This window comes from Castor canadensis, chromosome 13 (assembly GCF_047511655.1).
Source record: "Castor canadensis chromosome 13, mCasCan1.hap1v2, whole genome shotgun sequence".
NCBI lineage: Eukaryota > Metazoa > Chordata > Mammalia > Rodentia > Castoridae > Castor > Castor canadensis.
The window spans coordinates 53,666,646-53,689,978 of NC_133398.1; the positions used below are offsets into that span (position 1 = coordinate 53,666,646).

Genomic DNA, 23,333 nt, shown 5'->3' on the forward strand with positions numbered 1-23,333 from the left:
AAAGAAGATATTTCCTGCCCACCAAAATACGCTCAGCCAATCTGAAAATAAGAAAACTTTAAAATGACTCGCACATAAAAAACCAGCTTTGGAATATCTTCCCTTGTCTGTAGAAAAGGGAAATAAAATTACCCTCAAGGATGACAGAGCAACTCACCCTTCTGCACAAAACACCCTATAGTCTTCCTATCTTCTTGTACAGAACCTCCCAGGATCTTCTGCCTCTGTTTTATTCTTTATCCCACCATAGCCAACTACTTGCTCACTCACTAGCTTGCTCACTCCAGCCACACCAGCCCCCTCACAGTCATTGTTTTTGGTCCACATGGACCTTCCCCTCACTTCCTTCAGGCCTTTTCTCAAATGTCCCCTTAGCAGAGAGACCTTCGCAGACTACCACATGAAAACCAGCATTCCCCAACTCTCTCTGAACTTCACTCATTCAATTTTCATTTTGGTACCTTCTGCCAAATTACTGGTAGATGTTTATTCCTGTTGTCTGTTGCCACTCTCTCAAGGTAAACTGCACAAGAGAAGGAAGGAATTTTCAGACACTGCTAAAAACCTAGAATACTAGCTCTCAATACAGATTTGTTGAACATATGAGTGAGAAACTGTTGGGAAAGTGGATGAATACATGTATAAATGACATTCTATTCCAATTTCTGAAAGATGTATGTAATTATGATAATGATTATACCCTGTTTTTTATCAAGGTTCTTTTTTATCAAAGAACCTTAGTGAATTCTACAAGTATCCTAGATGGATAAAGCTTTAGATAGAAAGGCTGCATTTGCTACTAATATTAGAACATAGTATAATTGATATTGTATTTTATTTATGGTGAATGAAATGCTGTACAGCTCATGCCTCCAACACTCTCCAGTATTATATTTATTAATAAAGCCATTCTTAACCTTAACTGCTTTTTTATGGTAGTGGGATTTGAACTCAGGGCTTTGTGCATGCTAGGCAGGTGCTTCACCACTTGAGCCACACCTCCAATTCTATTCTTAACCTTTTTATTTTCTCTTATCTCTGCAAATCTGATGAAATCTAATTAAATCTATTGAATACACATACAAAACATACACACACAACAAAGTTCCATAGAAAATTGGTGAGTTCTTGAGACTTTCTAAAGCCCAGTCAAAGTATGGAAGACACTGTCACTGAGCTATAAAAAGACCTACATGGATGTTGCCTTGTAATTATCAGTTAGACGGTCTCCTGTCCACAACCATGCACCTATTCCATTGTGTCTACTGAATAATCCATTTTCCTAGACATACCTTTTCACTTTGATGTAGTTGTGGTGTTACGTGTATATTGTTGTGTGTGTGTCTATGATCCCTCTAGAATTCACATATTAAAATATATGGAAGAACAGTGGAGAGGCCTCAGTTTACACTGTTAAGTCACTTTGAAGCTGTCAAGTTGCAGGTGAGTAGTTTAATTTTTCTCTGGTTCACCTTCCTTTTCTTTAAAAGGGGGACTATCATGTGCTTAAAAGCAAGTTGTGAGCATTCTGAAGATGGGGACCAGAGGGAGGAAGCAGAAAGCGAGCCTCCTAAAGTAAAATCTTGGAGAGACACTGGAGAACACCTTGCAGGAAAAACACCAAGAAGAGGCAAAACTTTGACCCCTCCACACCTCCAGCCTGCGCATAGCATCTCCACTTCATGTTAAATGGAGAAACCAGGAGGGCTCCCGTGCTGCCGCTAGATGCCGGTGCCCAGATGGCTTGGGAAGATGCGGACCACCAGATGAGCTAACTGGCATGTGGTTCTCCCACAGACAACCCTGGGCCAGATCAGCATAGCCCCCTGGACAGACCGACCCCCACCCAGGGAAAAAAGAGAAAAAAAAATGAATAATAAGCAATAACAACAAAAAAGACATGTAGTAAAGAGGGCAGGGCACCCTGAGTGCCGAAGAGGGGGGCAGCGAAATCCTTCACAAGCCAGTTGGAGAAGGCAGGAGTGATGCACGTGCCCAGCAACCAGGAGTGGGAAAGCTTGTAAAAGTGGCGGTGGGAGGAAAACTCCACAGGAGAGGGGGGAAGACCAACTTCCCACGTGAGCTGTAAATAAACACGCAGGCCTGAGAAAGCGGGTGCAGTGCCACCTCCCCCAGTGTGCTTGGAAAGGGGAAAGCTTGTAGCAGTGGCTCACACACAGGAGAACTCTGAGTAAACAAAGCCTGCAGGGCCAGGTGAGTGCTAAGCTCATCCCTGAGATCTGCATAAATAAAGCCTCCAGCAACAGCAGGCTGACAGCAGCAGGCAGGTGAGCCACAGCCTCAGATAGCCATTCACAGACATGTCTCCAGACTCTTTTTTTCTCTCCCTACCTTTGATGAGACAACTGAACTATACCTGCATGCTGAAAACCTTACTGAAACTGTATTGCATTTGAACTTGGGACACTTTGTGGGGGGTTTTTTGTTTTGTGCTGTTTTGTTTTGTTTTGTTTTTTCCCCTTTGATGAGACAACGACAGAACTACTTCTGAGACACCATCTCCAGGATTGGAGGCTGAGGGATGAACACCAAAATTATTAAGACTGAAACTTTATTGCATTTGAACTTGGAGTTTTTTTTATATTTATTTATTTTATTCATTTATTTATTTATTTTCATTTATTTATTTTTCATTTTTTTATTTTTTATTTTCAATCCTCTCTCTGTCTCTCTAATGCCTGTTCAGCTTACTGTTGATTAGTACACTATCTCTTCCTGTTTATGCTTTCAAAGTTTTTTGTTCTTTGTTTGTTTTTTTCTACTTATTTGTTTTTCATTTTTTCTTTAACTTCTTTGCTTTCCATCTCCTCTCACCCTTCCATTTTAAATATCACCATTGTTAGTACTACAAGCTAGAAAATACTTAATTGCACACAGTACAAAGACAATAACAACACCAGGGGCAATGACGGGAAGACAGAAAAAACAAGAAAACCAGTTTCCCCACAGCAAAAAATTAGTATAGGAACCAGAGGGAAATGAAGAAAACAGATACATAGATCCAGACTCCAACAATATGAAGATAAACTATGCCAAAGAACCCAATGAAGCCCATGAGAATAATCTAAAAGAAGAAATACTACAGGTAATCAATGAGAATTTTATAGAGATGATAATTGATATGGTCAACCAAACTGTACAGGAGACACTCAAGAAATTCCAAGACAACAAAAATAGAGAATTTGAAAAAGCACAAGAAGAAATAAAAGAAACCATACAAGCACTGTATAAACACCAAAGTGAAACAAAGAACATGATTAATAAAGAGATAAATGAACTCAGGACAAAAGTAGACAACATTAAAGAGGAAGAAACTCAGGATATGGAAAACCTCAGAAAAAAGAATGAAACAGAATTACAAAACAAAATGGAAGGTCAATCCAGCAGAACAGAACAAACAGAAGACAGAATCTCAGAACTCGAAGATGCAATGGTAATTAAAGAAAAAAACCAAAGAACTATTAGTTAAACAACTCAAGACATGTGAAAAGAAAATGCAAGAACTCACCAACTCCATCAAAAGACCAAACCTAAGAATCACGGGCATTGAAGAAGGACAAGAGGTGCAAGCAAAGGGAATGTGTAATATATTCAACAAAATAATAACAGAAAATTTCCTAAATCTAGAGAAATATATTCCCATACAGATGCAAGAGGCCTCCAGAACACCAAACAGACCAGATCAAAATAGAACTACCACATGGAATATCATCATTAAAACAACAAGTACAGAAACTAGGGAAAGAATATTGAAGGCTGTAAGAGAGAAAAAACAAATAACATACAAAGGCAAACCCATCAAAATCATGGCAGACTTCTCAACAGAAACATTAAAAGCAAGAAGAGCTTGGGGAGAGATCTTCCGGGCACTGAATGAAAATAACTTCAACCCCAGGATACTCTACCCAGCAAAACTATCATTCAAAATAGATGGAGCAATAAAAGTCTTCCATGATAAGCAGAAACTAAAACAATATGTGACCACAAAGCCACCACTATAAAAGATTCTTCAAGGGATTCTGCACACAGAAAGTGAAATCGAACATAATCATGAAAGGGCAGGCAGCACCAAGCTACAGAAAAAGAAAAAGCAAAAAAGCTGAGTGTAACCTCAACTTAGGTACACACAATCAAACCTTCAAACAACTAAGACAACTAAATGACAGGAATCACCACATACCTATTAGTACTAACACTTAATGTTAATGGACTTAATTTCCCCATCAAAAGGCACCATTTGATGAAATGGATTAAAAAGGAAGATCCAACAATTTGTTGCTTACAGGAGATCCATCTCACCAACAGAAATAAGCATAGGCTTAGGATGAAAGGCTGGAAGAAGATTTACCAAGCCAATGGCCCCCCAAAACAGGAAGGAGTAGCAATACTTTTCTCTGACAAAGTAGACTTCAAACCTACATTGATCAAATGAGATAAAGTAGGACATTCCGTACTAATAAAAGGGAAAATAGACCAAAAGGAAATAGCAATTATCAACCTATATGCACCCAATGTCAATGCACCCAATTTCATCAAACATAATCTGGATGATCTAAAAGCATATAATAACTCCAACACAATGGTTGTGGGAGACTCTAATACCCCATTATCATCAATGGATAGGTCATCCAAACAAAAAAATCAATAAAGAAATCCTAGATCTAAAATATAAAATAGATCAAATGGACCTACTTGATGTCTACAGAACATTTCATCCAACTTCTACACAATATACATTCTTCTCAGCAGCCCATGGAACCTTCTCCAAAATAGATCAATATCCTAGGGCACAAAGCAAGCCTCAGCAAGTATAAGAAAATAGAAATTATACCATGCATTCTATCTGATCACAATGCAATAAAACTAGAACTCAACAACAAAAGTAAAGACAAAAAACATTCAAACAGGTGGAAACTGACTAACTCATTGCTTAATGAACAACGGGTCATTGATGAAATGAAAGAGGTAATTAAAAAGTTCCTGGAAGTCAATGAAAATGAAAACAACCTACCAGAACCTATGGGACACAGCAAAGGCAGTCCTGAGAGGAAAGTTTATAGCCATGAGTGCATTTATTAAAAAGACTGAAAGATCCCAAATCAATGACCTAATGATACATCTCAAACTCCTAGAAAAACAAGAACAAGCGAATCCCAAAACAAATAGAAGAAGAGAAATAATAAAAATAAGAGCTGAAATCAATAAAATAGAAACCAAAAAAACCATACAAAGAATTAATGAAACAAAAATGTTGGTTCTTTGAAAAAATAAACAAGATCAACAGACCCCTGGCAAACATTTCTAAAATGAGGAGAGAAAAAACCCAAATTAGTAGCATCAGGAATACAAAAGGGGAGATAACAACAAACACCATGGAAGTCCAGGAAATCATCAGAGACTACTTCAATCATCAGAAACTATATTCAAATAAATTAAAAAAACTGACAGATTTCTAGATACATATGATTATCCAAAACTGAACCAAGAGGATATTAATCACCTGAATAGATCTATAACACAAAAATGAAATTGAAGCGGCAATCAAGAGTCTCCCAAAAAGAAAAGTCCAGGATCTGATGGATTCTCTGCTGAATTCTATCACACCTTTAAAGAAGAACTGATACCAACCCTCCTTAAACTGTTCCATGAAATAGAACGGGGAGGAAAACTACCTAACACATTTTATGAAGCCAGTATTACACTTATCCCAAAACCAGGCAAAGACACCTCCAAAAAGGAGAACTATAGGCCAATCTCCTTAATGAACATTGATGCAAAAATCCTCAATAAAATAATGGCAAACCGAATTCAACAACACATCAAAAGGATCATTCACCACGACCAAGTAGGCTTCATCCCAGTAATGTAGGGGTGGTTCAACATACAAAAATAAATAAACGTAATAAACCACATTAACAGAAGCAAAGACAAAAACCACTTGATAAAAGCTCTAAGAAAACTAGGAATAGAAGGAAAGTTCCTCAACATTATAAAAAGCTATATACGACAAACTTACAGCCAACATTATACTTACTGGAGAAAAACTGAAACCATTCCCTCTAAAATCAGGAACCAGACAAGGATGCCCACTATCTCCACTCCTATTCAACACAGTACTGGAATTCCTAGCCAGAGCAATTAGGCAAGAAGAAGGAATAAAAGGAATACAAATAGGTAAAGAAACTGTCAAAATGTCCCTATTTGCAGATGACATGATCCTATACCTTAAAGACCCAAAAATCTCTACTCAAAAGCTCCTAGACACCATCAATAGCTATAGCAAGGTAGCAGGATATAAAAACAACATAGAAAAATCATTAGGATTTCTAAACACTAATAACAAACAAACTGAAAAAGAATATATGAAAACAATTCCATTTACAATAGCCTCAAAAAAATCAAATACCTAGGTGTAAACCTAGCAAAAGATGTGAAAGACCTCTACAAGGAAAACTATACACTTCTGAAGAAAGAGATTGAGGAAGACTATAGAAAGTGGAGAGATCTCCCATGCTCATGGATTGGTAGAATCAACATAGTAAAAATGTTTACTCCAAAAGTAATCTACATGTTTAATGCAATTCCCATCAAAATTCCAATAACATTCATTAAACAAATTGAAAAATCTACCGTTAAATTTATATGGAAACACAAAAGGCCACGAATAGTCAAGGCACTACTCAGTCAAAAGAACAATGCAGGAGGTATCGCGATACCTGACTTCAAACTATATTACAAAGCATTAACAATAAAAACAGGATGGTACTGGCACAAAAACAGACATGAAGACCAGTGGAACAGAATAGAGGACCCAGATATGAAGCCACACAACTATAACCAACTTGTCTTTGACAAAGGCACTAAAAATATACGATGGAGAAAAGACAGCCTCTTCAATAAAAACTGCTGGTTAGCAGTCTGCAAAAAACTGAAACTAGATCCATGCATATCGCCCTATACCAAGATTAACTCAAAATGGATCAAGGATTTTAATATCAGACCACAAACTCTAAAGTTGATACAGGAAAGAGTAGGAAATACTCTGGAATTAGTAGGTATAGGGAAGAACTTTCTCAATGGAACCCCAGCAGCACAGCAACTAAGAGATAGCATAGATAAATGGGAGTTCATAAAACTAAAAAGCTTCTGCTCAACAAAAGAAATGGTCTCTAAACTGAAGAGAACACCCACAGAGTCGGAGAAAATATTTGCCAGCTACACATCAGACAAAGGACTGATAACCAGACTATATAGGGAACTTAAAAAACTAAATTCTCCCAAAACTAATGAACCAATAAAGAAATGGGCAAGTGAACTAAACAGAACTTTCTCAAAAGAAGGATTTCAAATGGCCAAAAAACACATGAAAAAATGCTCACCATCTCTAGCAATATAGGAAATGCAAATTAAAACCACACTAAGATTCCACCTCACTCCTGTTAGAATAGCCATTATTAGCAACACCAGTCACAACAGGTGTTGGCGAGGATGCGGGCAAAAATGAACCATCTTACATTGCTGGTGGGAATGTATACTAATACAACCACTCTGGAAAAAATATTTGGAGGCTACTTAAAAAGCTAGACATTGATCTACCATTTGATCCAGCAATACCACTCTTGGGGATATACCCAAAAGACTGTGACACAGGTTACTCCAGAGGCACCTGCACACCCATGTTTATTGCAGCAGTATTCACAATAGCCAAGTTATAGAAACAGTCAAGATGCTCCACTACTGACGAATGGATTCAGAAAATGTGGTATCTATACACAATGGAATTTTATGCAGCCATGAAGAAGAACGAAATGTTATCATTCTCTGGTAAATGGATGGAATTGGAGAATATCATCCTGAGTGAGGTTAGTCTGACCCAAAAGACCAAAAATCGTATGTTCTCCCTCATATGTGGACATTGAATCAAGGGCAAACACAACAATGGGATTGGACTTTGAGTACATGATAAAAGCAAGAGCACACAAGGGAGGGGTGAGGATAGGTAAGACACCTAAAAAAACTAGATAGCATTTGTTGCCCTCAACGCACAGAAACTAAAGCAGATACCTTAAAGGCAACTGAGGCCAATAGGAAAAGGGGACCAGGAACTAGAGAAAAGGTTAGATCAAGAAGAATTAACATAGAAGGTAACACACACATACAGGAAATCAATGTGAGTCAATGCCCTGTATAGCTATCCTTATCTCAACCAGCAAAAACCCTTGTTCCTTCCTGTTATTGCTTATACTCTCTCTACAACAAAATTAGAAATAAGGGCAAAATAGTTTCTGCTGGGTATTGAGGGGGTGGGGGGAGAGGGAGGGGGCGGAGTGGGTGGTAAGGGAGGTGGTGGTGGCAGGGGGGAGAAATGACCCAAGCCTTGTATGCACATATGAATAATAAAAGAAAAAAAAAAAGCAACTAAGGCCAATAGGAGAAGGGGACCAGGAACTAGAGAAAAGGTTAGATCAAAAAGAATTAACCTAGAAGGTAACACACATGTACAGGAAATCAACACGAGTCAACTCCCTGTATAGCTATCCTTATCTCAACGATCAAAAACCCTTGTTCCTTCCTATACTCTCTCTTCTTATACTCTCTCTTCAACAAAATTAGAGATAAGGGCAAAATAGTTTCTGCCAGGTATCGCGGGGGTGGGGGGAGAGGGAGGGGGCAGGAGGGGGTTCGGGAGGGGGTGGGGGGAGAGGGGAGAAATACCCAAACATTGTATGCACATATGAATAATAAAAAAAAAAGCATACTGAAATCACAAAGTAAAACAAAAAATCACTGTTGTAAGAAATAAGATGTAGGTAACGTCTTTCTGGTACAGCCTGCCTGACATAAGAAATCAGCAAATGTCAATGATTTTTATTATTCTTATTTAGATACCACTTTTCTTTTATTTAATGTTCTATTTCTCTCTTATTTGGGTTTTTGTAGACCAGCCTAATATATGAACAATTTTAAAAAACCACCTTTAACTTCCATATAGTAATACACACCAGCTTTTCAGTGTTCCCTGTTGTCTCTGACTTTTCTAAAAATGGAACTAATTCAGAATTTATTGCGGTTCACACAGAAAGAAAGATTAAATCACTGTTGGATTACATGCAGAAATTAACCCAATTATTCTTCAAAATGGCAATATATTTGCTGCATAATATCAGTATCATGAAGCTACAGCAGAAATTACATTACACTAAATGTACACCAGATGGCTCTGGGGTGACATGGTTATTTAAAAAAATAAAAGCCTTGATTGTTTATAGTTTCCCCAAGGGCAGAATCTGTGTCTAATCTGTGTCTGTAATTTATCGACACCAACTGGTAGAGGGACACAGGAGCAGAATATATTTTAATTTACGGTAACAGCAACATTTTGCCAATTTTTTCAGAACAATAGTCCCTGCTAATTTGTCTAAAATATTTAAGGATTTCAAGAAAGGCCAAAAAAGTGATGATAGTTGGGTTTTTCAAGTGGTAACTAATTGATTGCAAAGGACAAGACAGGAATGAAATTCTGCACACAGAGGTTTGATTGAACGTTTGAAGACTCAGAGGGGCACCCAGTGCTGCTGCTCAAAATACTATGAGAATAAAAACCTTGCTCCTTTGCCCCTTGTTAACTGTATTCATTCGCTGAAAAAAATAAAGACTACTCTTACTTTGTGGTAGATATTCTTCTGGGTCCTATGGACTTGACAGAGAACAAAGTAGACATCGTCTGTCCCCATGTAAGTACTGGTATTCACTGGACTTCCAAAGAAGGGGTAGGGGGAAAGAATATCAGTGAATATTTGTTATTTCCCTTAACAAGATTTAATTTCCCTAAATTTGACCTATATGTAAATATGTCTGCCATCAAATAAGTAATTTAAGTAGAAAAGTAAATCCTTCTTTAAAAGTCAACAAGCCAACTAAACATTTGGCCAAGTTTCCTTGTAAATATCCTTTGTTCTAAGTTTCCAAGATGATCTTTACTGAATTGTTTTAACCTTCCAGCAAAAGACAGGCATTGTAGTACTCATGAATCTGAGACTTTGGAACCAGATATTAGGATCTATTTTGTTCCTTGGCTCTCAAAACTTGAATGAGCTTCTTCTGTGTTCACTACAGCAATTTTGGAATAAACTGTGACACAAATACTCAGGCTGAGCCCATGCTTGCCCTCTACTTGCTTCTCCTACCTTGTTTCTCAACCAGGGCACCAGGGGCATCCCCATAGTTTCAAGTATGAATTCAGTCTTTATATTAACCTATAATGCCTTTGGCTGGACTTTGTCAAATTTTTTTTCTGTGTCAATTGAGATAATAATGTAGGTTTTATCTTTCATTCTGTTAATATGATCGATTGATTTGAGTATATTAAACCAATCTGGCATGCCTGGAATGAATCCCACTTGGTCATATAATCCTTTTGATGTGTTGTTGACTTCGGTTTGCTGATATTTTACTGAGGATTTTTGCATTGTGGTTCATCAGAGAAATTTGATTGTTGTTTTCTATTCTTGTCATGTCTTTTTCTGGCTTAAGTATTGAACTGATGCTGGCCTCATAAAAAGTATTTGAAAGTATTCCCTCTAGCTTCATTTTTTTGGGAGAGTTTATAAAGCAATGGTATTAATTCTTATGTGAATGTCTGGTAGAATTTATCTATGAAGTCATCTGGTAGTTGGCCTTTCTTTGTTCAATCTCTTCTTCAGTATCTTTGTTATTGCTGTATTCAGGCTGTCTATTTCTTCCTGATCTTGGGAAGTAGAATTTTTTTCTATGAATATATATAGGTATGTAGTATTTTTATTGGTATTTTCCATTTCCTGTGGGCTATCCATTTGTTTGGGTATATAATTACTCATAATAGTCTCTTAAGGTCTTTTTTATTTCTGAGGCATCTATTGTAATTTATTCACTTTCACTTTTTTTATTTACTTAAGCCTTTTCTCATTTTTTTCTGAGTTAGGCTAATTAAGGATTTGTCAATTTTGTTTGTCTGTATCCCATAACATAGTGTTGTACACTTTAAATATGCATAAGAAAATTTGGTAACAAAGAAAGAATGCATTTTGGCTCTTTTAGTCTATTGAAGACTTGAGAAAGGCTTATTAGTAAACTAAAAGAAATTCTACACTACAAAAGGCAAGATTAATGATAACCTAGACTAAGTTTCACTGATGGAACATGAGTTAGGACACTTCAGTTGATGTGATCAAGGTCACAGGCAGGATGAAAGTAAAGAAGGTCAGAAGAGGGACCTTCTGAGGCAGTAGTGAAGAAAGAACTAATAAGTAAATAGGACTATTTAGCAACTCAGGGCAGGTAAATAATTTCTTACCAGTCACTGTATGAATGGGGAAACTCAGATTAGAGTCCAGGCCCGTCTAGGTGCAAAGTCTAGGCCCATGACTGCTATATGAAGTCTTAAGGAGTTTGAACTGTGTCTTCTATCGTGGCAACTGGCAGACAGAAAGAGCTAGAAAAATGTTTGCTGAATAAAGGAATGAATGAGCAAACCATTGTGAATATCTAGTATTGTTGTATAATACTTTAGATGAAGAATCTCTAAGAAAATGGGAAATATATTTATTGGCCACTGGAAATATCAGTCTTCTAAATGGCTTCATTCTGATAACAGAAATTGCTGGCCATTCAGCCTGACTCAAGACCCCAGTCCTGTTCATGCGATCCAGTGCAGATGACTGACCGAACACATGTTCAGTAATTAACCCGAGTCCCTGAAAACACTTGACACCTGGGTTCAGAGACTGTCAAGAACAGGCTCTATGAAATACACCCCACAATGGGAGAAAGGGAGTCTATTTTACGGAACTTTGTAAGAGGCCACATAATACTGATTGAGAAGTGTGTATAATATTAATCATTTAGAGTTGCAAAAGCCTCGATATTCACTTAGCATATCTATGGTCTAACCCTTACCACTGTGTTTACTTTGAAAACTTATCTTAAAATCAGTTACTACTCATGTTTTCATGCTAACAAAACTATTATACATCTGGGATATGAGGAGTGCTGAAAATGCAAATTTATGACCTAAAGATTGTTTTAAGCACTACTTAATTAAAATGCTATCAGAATAAAGCCTTCTCCTCAATTTCCCACCAAGCATGTTTTACTAACCAAAATACTGGGATTAAAAAAATCTTTCTGCTAACAGTAAAAACAACAAAATTCACTCAGTGAAATTATTATTATTAGCTACCTCTTTAAGCATAAGTAAGATAAATTATTTAAACACTTTTACTGATAAAACAGACAGGTTTACATCCTGTTTGATCCATCATATCTCACTCTAAATTTGTTATCTTGATGTCTTTAACTCTTTTTATCTCTGAAGAGAGATGCACTATCTTTTATCCCAATGTCACCTTCTGCAAGAATGTGGATTGGAAAATCAGTAATGACTCACTGTAAATGAGATAAAAAAATCTTAATGATATTGTTGCATTTTAGTGCATACCAAAAGGACACAGATTCCTGGGATGACTGTAATGGAAATAACTCTCGTACCTAAGTTGAGGATATACTAGAATAAGGAGGTTTTTTCTGGTCCTCTTAAAACCTTACTGTTGGCACCACCACTTACTGTATTAGGGTTTAAGGTGGCCTTAGCCAACATTACTGTAGCTGCTTGGCTCCTCCAGAAAACATGCTCTTACAATAAAGCACTAAAAAAAATCCAAAGTCAATCATTATCACCAATTTTTTGACTGAGAACTTCTGAATGGTCCCTTAAATCCAATAAGATATATTCCTCTATGGACTGGGTGCAGTGGCTCACACTTGCAATCCCAATTACACACGGGAAGCTTAAGCAGGAGAATCATAGTACAAGCCAGTCAGGAAAAAAAAAATAAGACCTTACCTGAAAAATAACTGAAAGCAAAAAGAGCTGGGGGCCTGGCTCAGGTACCTGCCTAGCAAATGTGAGGCCCTGAGTTCAAATCCCAGAACTGTCACATACATACATACATACAAAGAAGAAGTATATTTCTTCTTTATGTTAGAACATTGAGAGTTAGTCCTACCTGAAGCCTAAAGTTATCTCTACTAGGAATTTAAAAAGTTTAATTTCAGTGAAATTTTCACACTACTTGAATAGTCTACAACACAAACAAGTTACAAGGAAACAGTATCGATAAACCAAATTTATCTGGAATAAATGTTTTCCCTTACTGGAGACATCATAACTTCTCTTCAAACACTAGATCCTCAATGAAATCATCTCAGGATGATTATTAGGAAGCTTTTGACCCTTTCCCCTTTCTCCTCACTGAAGAGTTATGTCATTTGACTTCTTCTGCTCCTTCCTCTTCTACTGTACCAGAGAAGGGATGGGAGAAAGAGCTATTCACTTTTGGTACCTATCACATGTTGGTACTGACTGACCTCATCTACCATTCCAACAACCCCATGCCAGCCCCACGTCACAGACGGGAAGCCCATTCCAACTGAGTAATAGCAGAGCGCAGGATGGAGTGAGCCATGTGCACGGCTCCCTGCACAGCAGATGTCACCTGCATGGAGGGATGTGCTGTGACTTTGGCATCTTCTCTTCCTCCCACAGGTGCTGGGTTACAAATGAGTCTCTCAGTCACTGCCACAGTACAAGATGGGATCACAGTCAGTGTAAGAAGAGGGTCCTACTTCCTTTTCTTTTCTATTACCTTATCTAATGTAGTAAAATATTATGTACTCATGTATGAAAATGGAAAAATGAGGCATTTTGAAATTATCCCAGCAATGGGGGGGAAGGAAGGGTAAAGCAGAATGATGGAGGGGGTGAATTCGACTAGAACATATTGTAAGAACTTTTGTAAATGTCACAATGTACCCCCAACACAACAATAATATGATAATAATAAAAAAATTTAATAAAATTTAAAAAATCAAAATTTCATGTGAGACCCTTGAACATTTCACAGAAATTTCCACAGACTCCTGAGGAAAACAGTGTGTCATTTATCTAAATGGAAGACACCATTAAAATCTGCTAGGCCTCTGACTTTATATTGGAATTATAGTGAAAAGTGACTTTCTTCAGAGAAATATTTAGTACTCAAATAAAAAGTAGATTTTCAAGAAAGGGGATTGAAGTTCCTTCAACTTGCCACTAGAGGGCAATACAGTGTGAGCAATGACTGATGCCGTTTATCTGTCCCACATGCTTTCTGTGTGCCTGGTCTAGTACATGAAAGGCTCAAAGAATGAATGAGGGGGGAAAATCGTGAATTTTATCAGAATACATTGTATTTGATTAGTCCTCAAATAAAATGCAGTGTTTATAAAAAAGATATTAACAAAGGAAGGAAACCTTAAGAGACAATGATGATGCTTTATATATGAATAGGACCACTTCCTGGGGTTATGAAATCTTTCTGAATGCAACAGAAAAGATTCAGTTGATTACTTAAGATTTCCTAAATATCCATGTTTCATTTGTATGACATAGAAGAGCTAAATCAAGTATTTGTGCCTCTGTGGCAGTCTATATTAGGTTTATATAGAAGAACACATTGTAGATTTAATGGATTTGTACAGTGACTTTTCTCTGAAGAGCTCAAAGTGCGTTACCCACAACATTTACATAAAGAATATCAAAGCCCTTCTGAAAACACCAAAAACAATTCAGGTAAACAATAAGAGCATGCAATATGAGAAAAGTGAAAAAAATAAGGATGAAAACACAGATGCAAATGGATCTAAAAGGGCTGACATGGAGTAAATCAATTCACTCTGCACACAGTGCCCCTAGATGTCTGTAAACACTATTTCCATGTTGTCACTCCTAGCTATGAAACAGATATGCCAAACCATATCACTCTGCTTGAGGATGTGGAGATGGATGACACATAGGGTAATTACAGGGATGTAACCAGGCAGGTGGCCCCTTTCCCACAGTGAGGTCGACATTCCGATATATGACATCTTCTTTGAAATTCTATGGGATGTAAAGTTAAAGAATAGAATATGACATTTATTTATCTGAATCTGCTTTCACTTGGAGACACAAAAATATAACTAAATATTAGGCAGCATAAAATGTGTAGGGCAAGTGTCAGGCTCTGGAAGAGGGATTATCTGTGTAAAAGTTCTGAAAGACAATGAAGTAGATATAAAAAATTTTAGAAATGTGTGATTATTTCAGTAATTTTAGATGCATATAAAATCTGGAAGTTTCATGAAGCAAGTCCTTTATGTTTAAAGATAAGACATTTATTACATTATGGGAAACTGAATAGCATTGGAATGTCAATAATATTGATGGTTTGCATTGCACTTCATTTTGCATTTTCAAAGAGGATATATACGAATGAGATGTGTATTTTTCTTCACAGTCCCCTGAAAAGTTATCAAAGGCTTAATTTGATTTCCATGCTTCTGAAATAAATTAACGTAATAGATCTAATCATGGCTGTATGCATCGGTATTGAATTTAATAGAGAACATTGTAGCCTCATATCTCTTATAGAAGCCTAAAAATAATAATCAGGTCGAATTTTTCCTCAACTCTGATAAGAAGTGCAAGCCTACATTTTGCGTCATCATCATCACTAGAAAGTGGAGCCGGACCATGCACTACTGAGGATGAAATAGCATTTGATGTGAACTGCATGAGCCTTTTCATCCAGAAATATTCAATTGGGTTCTGGAATCTGAAGTGCACAGACATAGCTAGACAAAACAGTGTGTCATTGGCATAGTCAAAACACCACTGGCAGATTTTGCATTCAGTTACTGATTATTTGGAATTTAAAACGAAAAGCAAGATTCATTGTGGGGCTTCAAACAATCATTTCCATTAGACACTGAAGCTATGAAAATGAAAGATTCTAGACGTTTCTATTCCAAGAGCAGTAACCTGGTACAAGTACAATATCCTCCATGAATGTAACTTTTTCTTAGTTTCTAGAAATGTGGTCATGAAAAATAAATGCTAAAAGGAGAGGAATAGAATGTTGAAAGCTAAAGACCTTCCCAAAGGCAAAGCAAAATTCCCAGGAGGAGAGCAAACGCATCAGGGCCTCTGGCTTGGCCTTTCCATGGTGTTCTGGGCTCTGCTGAGATCAATGAAGGGGTCATCAGCACTGCTAAAAAATGGATATCACACTGCCTGGGGTCCCAGAGCTGTGCAACTGTGAGCAAATTATGTAACTTCTCTCAACATGGAGACACTATTAGTCCTACATATGGTGCTATCTCAAAATAATCCCTTAGTTCAATGTCTGACTCTTGCAGATGCTCAGTGTTCAGTCATTATTAGAGCTCATACTTATGCAGGTGCAACATGGCAGCTCTAGAAACACACAAAGAAAATTAAACAATTAAAATAGGCTCCATAGGGGACAGTGAAGTAACCTAGAAAATACTATCTCAGCCAAGTTATCAAGGCTAACATCATCAAGAAGTCATGTTTGATATCAGGTACCCTTGATGTGATGTGATAAAGAGGATATTTCTTTTCCATGTTCTTCCTTCAAAGAACCTCTAAAGTCAGTTTAGTCATGATAAAAACATCAGACAAACCCAAATAGCAGACAGTCCACAAGATGTCAAGGTCATGAAGAGCCAGGAAGATCCGAGACTCTGTCATAGAAGAAAAGAGCTCTGAACCAAAAAAGATATTAGGGGAAAACTAGTGCAATCAGAATAGTATTTAAAATTTCATTAATGGCAATGGAGCAATGTCAGTTCTTTAGTTATGACATGTGTACTATAATAATGTCAGGTATGAATCAGGAGGATCTGATTGCAGAGTATAGGTGAATTATCTGTATTAACTTTGCAACATTTCCATAAACCTTAAACTATTCCAAAATAAAATGTTTATTTAAAAATAAGCTCCATAAAAATTTGTTATTTGACCTACAGTGGCAACATATTTGAGATATTTAATAGAAGACTAGAGATGCAATGGTGAGATTGAGGACAAATCTGCTTCTGAATCGGCCATAGGCAGATATCATAAAACCTGTTGCATTAAATGAAGAATATACTGGTGTATCCTTAAATATTTCTAAGCATTATTAATTGAATGCCCATATGGACATTTCTAGCTCAGTTAAATGTTAAACAGATGAGAACAATTGCCAGTCTTGATGGGAACCAAGAGTACATTTTGAAGTCAGGCAAAGTGGGATTCACGTCTTGGCCCCGGTACTCCCACTATTACCATTTAGGATAAGTCCCCGTAACACTCTGAATTTCAGAGTGTTTGTCTTTAAAACAGGTATACCTCTTTCCCAAAGACATGGGCATATTAAAGAACATCTGAGCAGCCTCTAGAACAGCCGATGCTCAGGAAATGTCAGGTTCTTCTTTGTTGACTACTTCTATTTTCAGCTGCTGCTGCCTGAGTGCCTCTCTGACATCTCTGCCTGATGTCTCCCAGAGATGGTAAATGTAACATATTTCAAACTAAACTCACATCTCTCACCCAATGCTCCCCTGCCAACACGTCTTCCTCCCAGACTTCCTCAATTTACAAAATGGCACCTCCAGCCTACCAGGCATCCAGCCACTACGGCAGAAATGTAGGAGGCATGTTTTCTTCCTCTTACTCACTCTCAGCCTCCACATCCAATTCTGCAGAAGGACTTGTCCTTTGGACCTATGAGATAGTTCTTTATTTTGTTTGTGGTACTAGGGACTGAGCCTCAGGCCTCAAGTGTGTGTTAGGCAGGTGCTCTACCACTTGAGCCACACACCCCCCAGCCCTTTTGTTTGGATTTGTTTTTGAGAAAGGGTGTCACTACTTTGCGTCTTGCCTCCACCTCCCAAGGAGTATATGCCACATTCCCAACTGAGGTAATTCTTAGGTGTGTTCACTTCTCTTCATCTGCCTTGCTGCCAGCCTGTTCCACCTGCTCTTCCCCAGACATCCACATAACTTGCCCCAATCATAGGTCTTTCAATTTTCCTCTCTGCCTCTCACAGTCAATCTCCCACTGATTTCCTGGGGTACTAGTTTTCAAACATAAATCAGAGTGTGTCATTCTCTTTCTTTCTCAGATCCTTGTACTCACTAGGCAAGCACTCTACCACTTGAGCCGCATTGTCAGTTCTTTTTGCTTTCTAGTTATCTTTTATATATGTTCTTGCTTTTTGCCAAGGCCGGCCTCAGACTGTGATACTCCAACCTATGACTCCTGAGTAGCTGGGTGACAAGTATACACCACCATGCCAAGCTTATTTGTTGAGATGGGGGTCTTGGTAACTTTTTGCCTGGGCTAGCCTTGAGCCACAATTCTCCTGATCTCCACCTTCCAAGTAGCTGGGATTGTAGGCATAAGCCATCAGCTGGCCGTTTTCTCATACTTAAAAGACTTCACAGACTCCTCATAAATTTTGGAATAGTCAAATCCCTATCCATGGTATCCTTGCTCCCACTAGTGCCAGCAGAACCTTTTTTGCCCTCAAACACAGATGTTATTTCTGTACAAAGAAGTGTGCATGAGCTCTGCCCTCTGTCTGCAGCACTATTGCCTTAGCCTTGCCCATAGCTGGAGACTGATAGCTTCTCTTCACCCCTTCTAATAAGGCTCTCGATGGCTTATTGCTCTTTGTTCACTTTCTTCACAGCAGTTCCCCCATTATATAATTTTTTATCTCTTTATTTGCTCTCTGACCTCAAAGTTTTGTAAGTTCCTGGAAAGAAGGGGATTAGATCTCCTTATTTACTGATATAGCTCTACTATCTAGAAAGATCTTCCTCTAGTCTAGCCTAAATTCTTCTAAAATGTATAGAAGAGATGAAAATACATTTATAAAAAATATATCAATATTGTAAAGTATGATGCAGATTTTTGTCTATAACCAAAGTGATTTTTCTATTACACTAAACACGAGCAGGATGCAGGATCCTATTAACATTAGGATAACAATGCTACTACTGTCATGTGTATTCAGAAAGACAGACAGGTTTAGTGACCCAATCATTCTATTTTTCAAAGTGACTCAGAGTAGAAATAGAAGGAACTTAAATGAGTCAAACTCTAGAAGTATAGCTATAGATACTCATTCCACCCAATTCACTTATCCTTTAATTAATCATTTGATCAATCAATAAATAAACACTTATGGGAGTTTTAACTATGCACAGGCACATTCGTGAGCCCTACATGTACATCAATGGAAAACAAAAAAGAACAAATATGATATTCTCATGGAATAAACAAGATAGTTGTATAAATTATATACAAGTGATAAATGGAGAAACATAAAGAAAGAAAGAAGAGGGAGAGTTGTGAACAAGGATAGGAAGTTGTGATTTAAATATGGCAGTCATGGGCTAGCAGAGTGGCTCAAGTGGTAAGAGCGTCTGCCTAGCAAGCATGAGTCCCTGAGTTCAAACCCCAGTGCCACAAAATAAATAAATAAAACTTCTTTAAATATTGCAGTCAAAATATGGTCTTACAAAGGACGATCTACTAAGTCTTATGCCATTTGAGAAAAAAAATGAATTGGGTAACAGGACAAACTTTGTGGATATTTGGGAGAAAAGAAAGTATAATGGATCCAGGCAGGTATGTTTAGAGCACAACAAGAGAGCCAGTGTGCTTAGAGCAGAGTGAGCTAGGGGAAGAATTGGGAGGAAAGAAAAGGTCAGGGAGTAAATAGCAGATGTGCTCCTAGGGGGCTTAGAGCCACTGGTCTGACTTTGACATCTACTTTGAGTGAAATGGAGAGCCAAGGAGTAACATGCTCTGATTTGATCATATCACTTTGTTACATTCTGACTGCTATACTGAGGACAATTTGGGGGGAAAGAGTAAGGGTAAAAGTGTGGAAACCATTAGGAGGCCAATGTCTGAATGGAAGCAGAAAACACAGGACATACTTGAAAGGTTTTGTTACCATTAGGTACAGAGAAGTGAGAGAGCAGGTAGAATGGGCACCAGTAGCTTCTAAGTTGTTCCTCTGAAGAAGTAGGGGTGAAATGTCTAGAAATTTCCAAAAGGATATCAAGAAACTACAGCTAGTGTGAGGGACTGGGAAGTCCAACATAAGAAAGCTCTGCTTCATTTCCCATAAGAAAGGAAGTGGTACACTAAGCAAACTGTGACTTAAACAAAATTGAGTCAGAGGGCACAGTGGCTCATGTCTGTAATCCTAGCTACTCAGGAGGCAGAGATCAGGAGGATCATGATTTGAAGCCAGCCAGGGCAAACAGTTTGCAAGACCCTATCTCAGAAAAATCCATTACAAAAAAGGGCTGGTGGAGTGGCTCAAGATGTAGGCCCTGATTGGAGAACAGAAAAATGTCCCCAAAGGAAGAGAATGTAGACACAAATGTATATTCCAGATTGGCAAATTTCAGTCTTTCAACTCTCATTTAATATAATATATATTTTCAGTTACTTGCAAGAGAATACATGCAATTTTAATATCTAGTGCCTAAAACTGTATGACAAAAAGCTATCATGAGTTTACTAACCCTTTTATTTGAATTTGAGTTTTATTAATCAAAACACTATTTGGAAAGAAAAGTAGTGCATGAATACTTGAGACACTTTGTATTATCTGTCCAGTATAGAGACAACATTTGATACTCATATGGCCCTAAGAATTTTTCTTACAATAATTACCAAGTAGGTTTTAGGAAGGCAAGTTTCATAGTACATCTTCTCTCTCCAGTCTTATTCATATGTTCCATATTTACTAAACACACATTATGTACCAGGGCCTCATCTGTGTCTATTTTTCTCTTTTGGATTCTACATTCCAGCCATGCAAAGGCATTGCCCCAAGTATGACATTATCTCTCTGGCTTCTAGATCTTTGCTCAGATTGCTCCTCAGCTCCACAAAGCCCAGAGGGCCTTTTCCCCACTCTCTGCTCCCAGTCTGTTCTACTAGAATTCCAATACAGAATTCTCTGAAAATTCTAGTCTCCCTCACGTAAATTCAGTAACATACTGAATGCAGAAAAAGTGTACAAAGAGCTACAGGTGTGTGAAATTGAAACAGCAAGTATAGAAATGAAGAGCTCCAAGCAGACTGAGAAGAGCCTGGGCAAAGATGTCCTTATGTCTTTGCTACTGTCTCCCTGACTCCATAAATGCCTTTCCCAGGAAATGGTGGTTTTTATTTCAGGGTGGAAAATTCTATATTACTTACAAGTGCTTCCCTGGGGGTGGTGGTAGGCTATTTGTTGGTTGAATAAAAAATTGCATGAAAAGAGTCAGGATTATAGGACTTTAAGGGTAGGAAAAAATCTTGGTAGTTTTAGTAAGTCTAGTTGTTTTTTTTTTTAATGTCCCAGATTCCTTCCATAACATATTGGCAAAAAAATCACTGAGTTCATGTCTTAAAATTTCCAGTAAGATTTAATTCTTTAGACATCAATTTCTTATAGAAAGTTCTTTCCATTGATCTAAAATCTATTTCCTATATTTATTTCCTGGAATGGGAGTGGAGTGAGGAGAGTTCAAAATATGTAAAGCTAGTGTCACACCACAGCCCTTAAGGCATTTAAAGACCACAATCATATCCTCTTGGCCATCTCATCTCCACCATAAATGTCTACAATTCATTGTTCAATGCAACTTCACACTGACAAATGCACCATCTCCACATCATATTTTCTTATGCCTTAAATAGCAACCAGTTGATCTATATAGTCTTCTTGAAATGCTGAATATAAATGGAATGCAATGATCCAGGGAAACTCAGATCTGCTTCCTTCATCTTAAAATGATTCCAGGACAATTTATGGGAAGCAATTGTGTTTTCTTTCCCACATATACTGTGACATACCCTTCTCTATCCTGTACCTATGCAAAGGGGGCACCTTATCATTACCCTTCTTAAGTCTTAGATGATGCTACAATGGAAGTCTTTAAAAGAAATGGAAGTCTATATCAAGGGCATGAGTAAAAATAATCAAAGAAAACTTAAAAACAATAACCAGAGAGGCAGCAGGGAACCCAAAATCTCAGTGAGAATAAAGAATGTCATCTATAGAAAATGCATGAGACTACAGAGCTTGAGCTGTGTAAGCCTGGGCAAATTATAGAAAAGAAGATCTCCCCAAACTCTGAATCTCAGTGTTCTTCTCAGTGATAAAATAAGGATCACATATACTTTATAGAATTGAAATTCCAATTATATTTCTATTTTCTGACTGAAGAAGAATATAAAAAGAGAGGAGTAAAATTATTTATTTTTGTATGAGAAAGCAAATTCAAGCAGGATGAGACATTGTGGCCTTTGCCTTGGTTAGGGCTGATGATGTGTGGAGGAAGAAGTGCTAAATCAATGGAAGATCTGATTCCACCTTTCCTCCTCCTCAAAGTTAGAGCTCTGGTCCTTCTGTGCCCGGGTGCCCATAACCTGCTGTTATAGTTTGAATAAGTGTCCTCCCAATGGCTGGGGTGTTAAAATTTTGTTAGCATACTGTGGTGCTATTAAAAGGTGCTGGAACCTCTAAGAGGTGTGGTTTAGTGGAAGGAAGTGAGGTCATTGGAGGCACACCCTTGAAAGGATACTGGAACCCCAGCCCCTCTTCCATCAGTCTTTACCTCCCAGCAGCTGTGAGGTGAGCTGTTTCCTCTGCCACACACTCTCACCATCCTGTGCTGCTCACCACAGGCCCCAAAGCAACAGGGCCAAACAATCATGGACTGAAAATTTTAAAACCAGAAGCTAAAATAATTCTTTCCTCCTGATTTATTTCAGGTATTGTGTCATAGTGACAGAAAGGTGACAGGAGTTTGAGATCAAGATTTCACAGGAATCATTGCCAAGCCTTAAGATCTGGAAGACTTTCTTACTTCTATCAGATAGCAATTTCCAGAGTTCTCCAGTGAAGAAGAGTTTTGGTATCCTTTGATTAATTTTTGTATATAAACATACTACACAGTCTGTAGTGTTTAGGTGGAACATGGCTATTGTACATCTGTTCCAGTTGTGGTATTGGTAAATCATTTATAATGGACTGAGAGTTCTAACTCCTTGGATAATATGTTTCTTTTGTTTTTAAATTTTTTTAAATTATTATATTATTGTTGTACTGGGGGTACATTGTGACATTTACAAAAGATCTTACAATATATCATAGTTGAATTCACCGCCTCCATCATTCTCCTTAACTATCCCTTCCCCCATTCCTAGAATAGTTTGAACAGGTCTCATTTTTCCATTTTCATACATGAGTACGTAATATTTCCACTACATTCACCCTCCTAAACCCTTTCCTTATATCCTCCCCCTCCCACTCATACCAACCCCCAGACAGGACATGTTTTACCTTCCTGTTCCCCATTTTTTTAAACAAAGACATTTTGTTTGTGTAAG

The 23,333-nt window shown here is 37.7% G+C and overlaps 1 protein-coding gene across 4 annotated transcripts in view; it reads right to left on the reverse strand.

The window, feature by feature from the left end:
• Adamtsl1 (ADAMTS like 1) overlaps positions 1-23,333 on the reverse strand; it is a 946,298-nt gene that overhangs the window by 592,835 nt on the left and 330,130 nt on the right. The window lies entirely within an intron of this gene.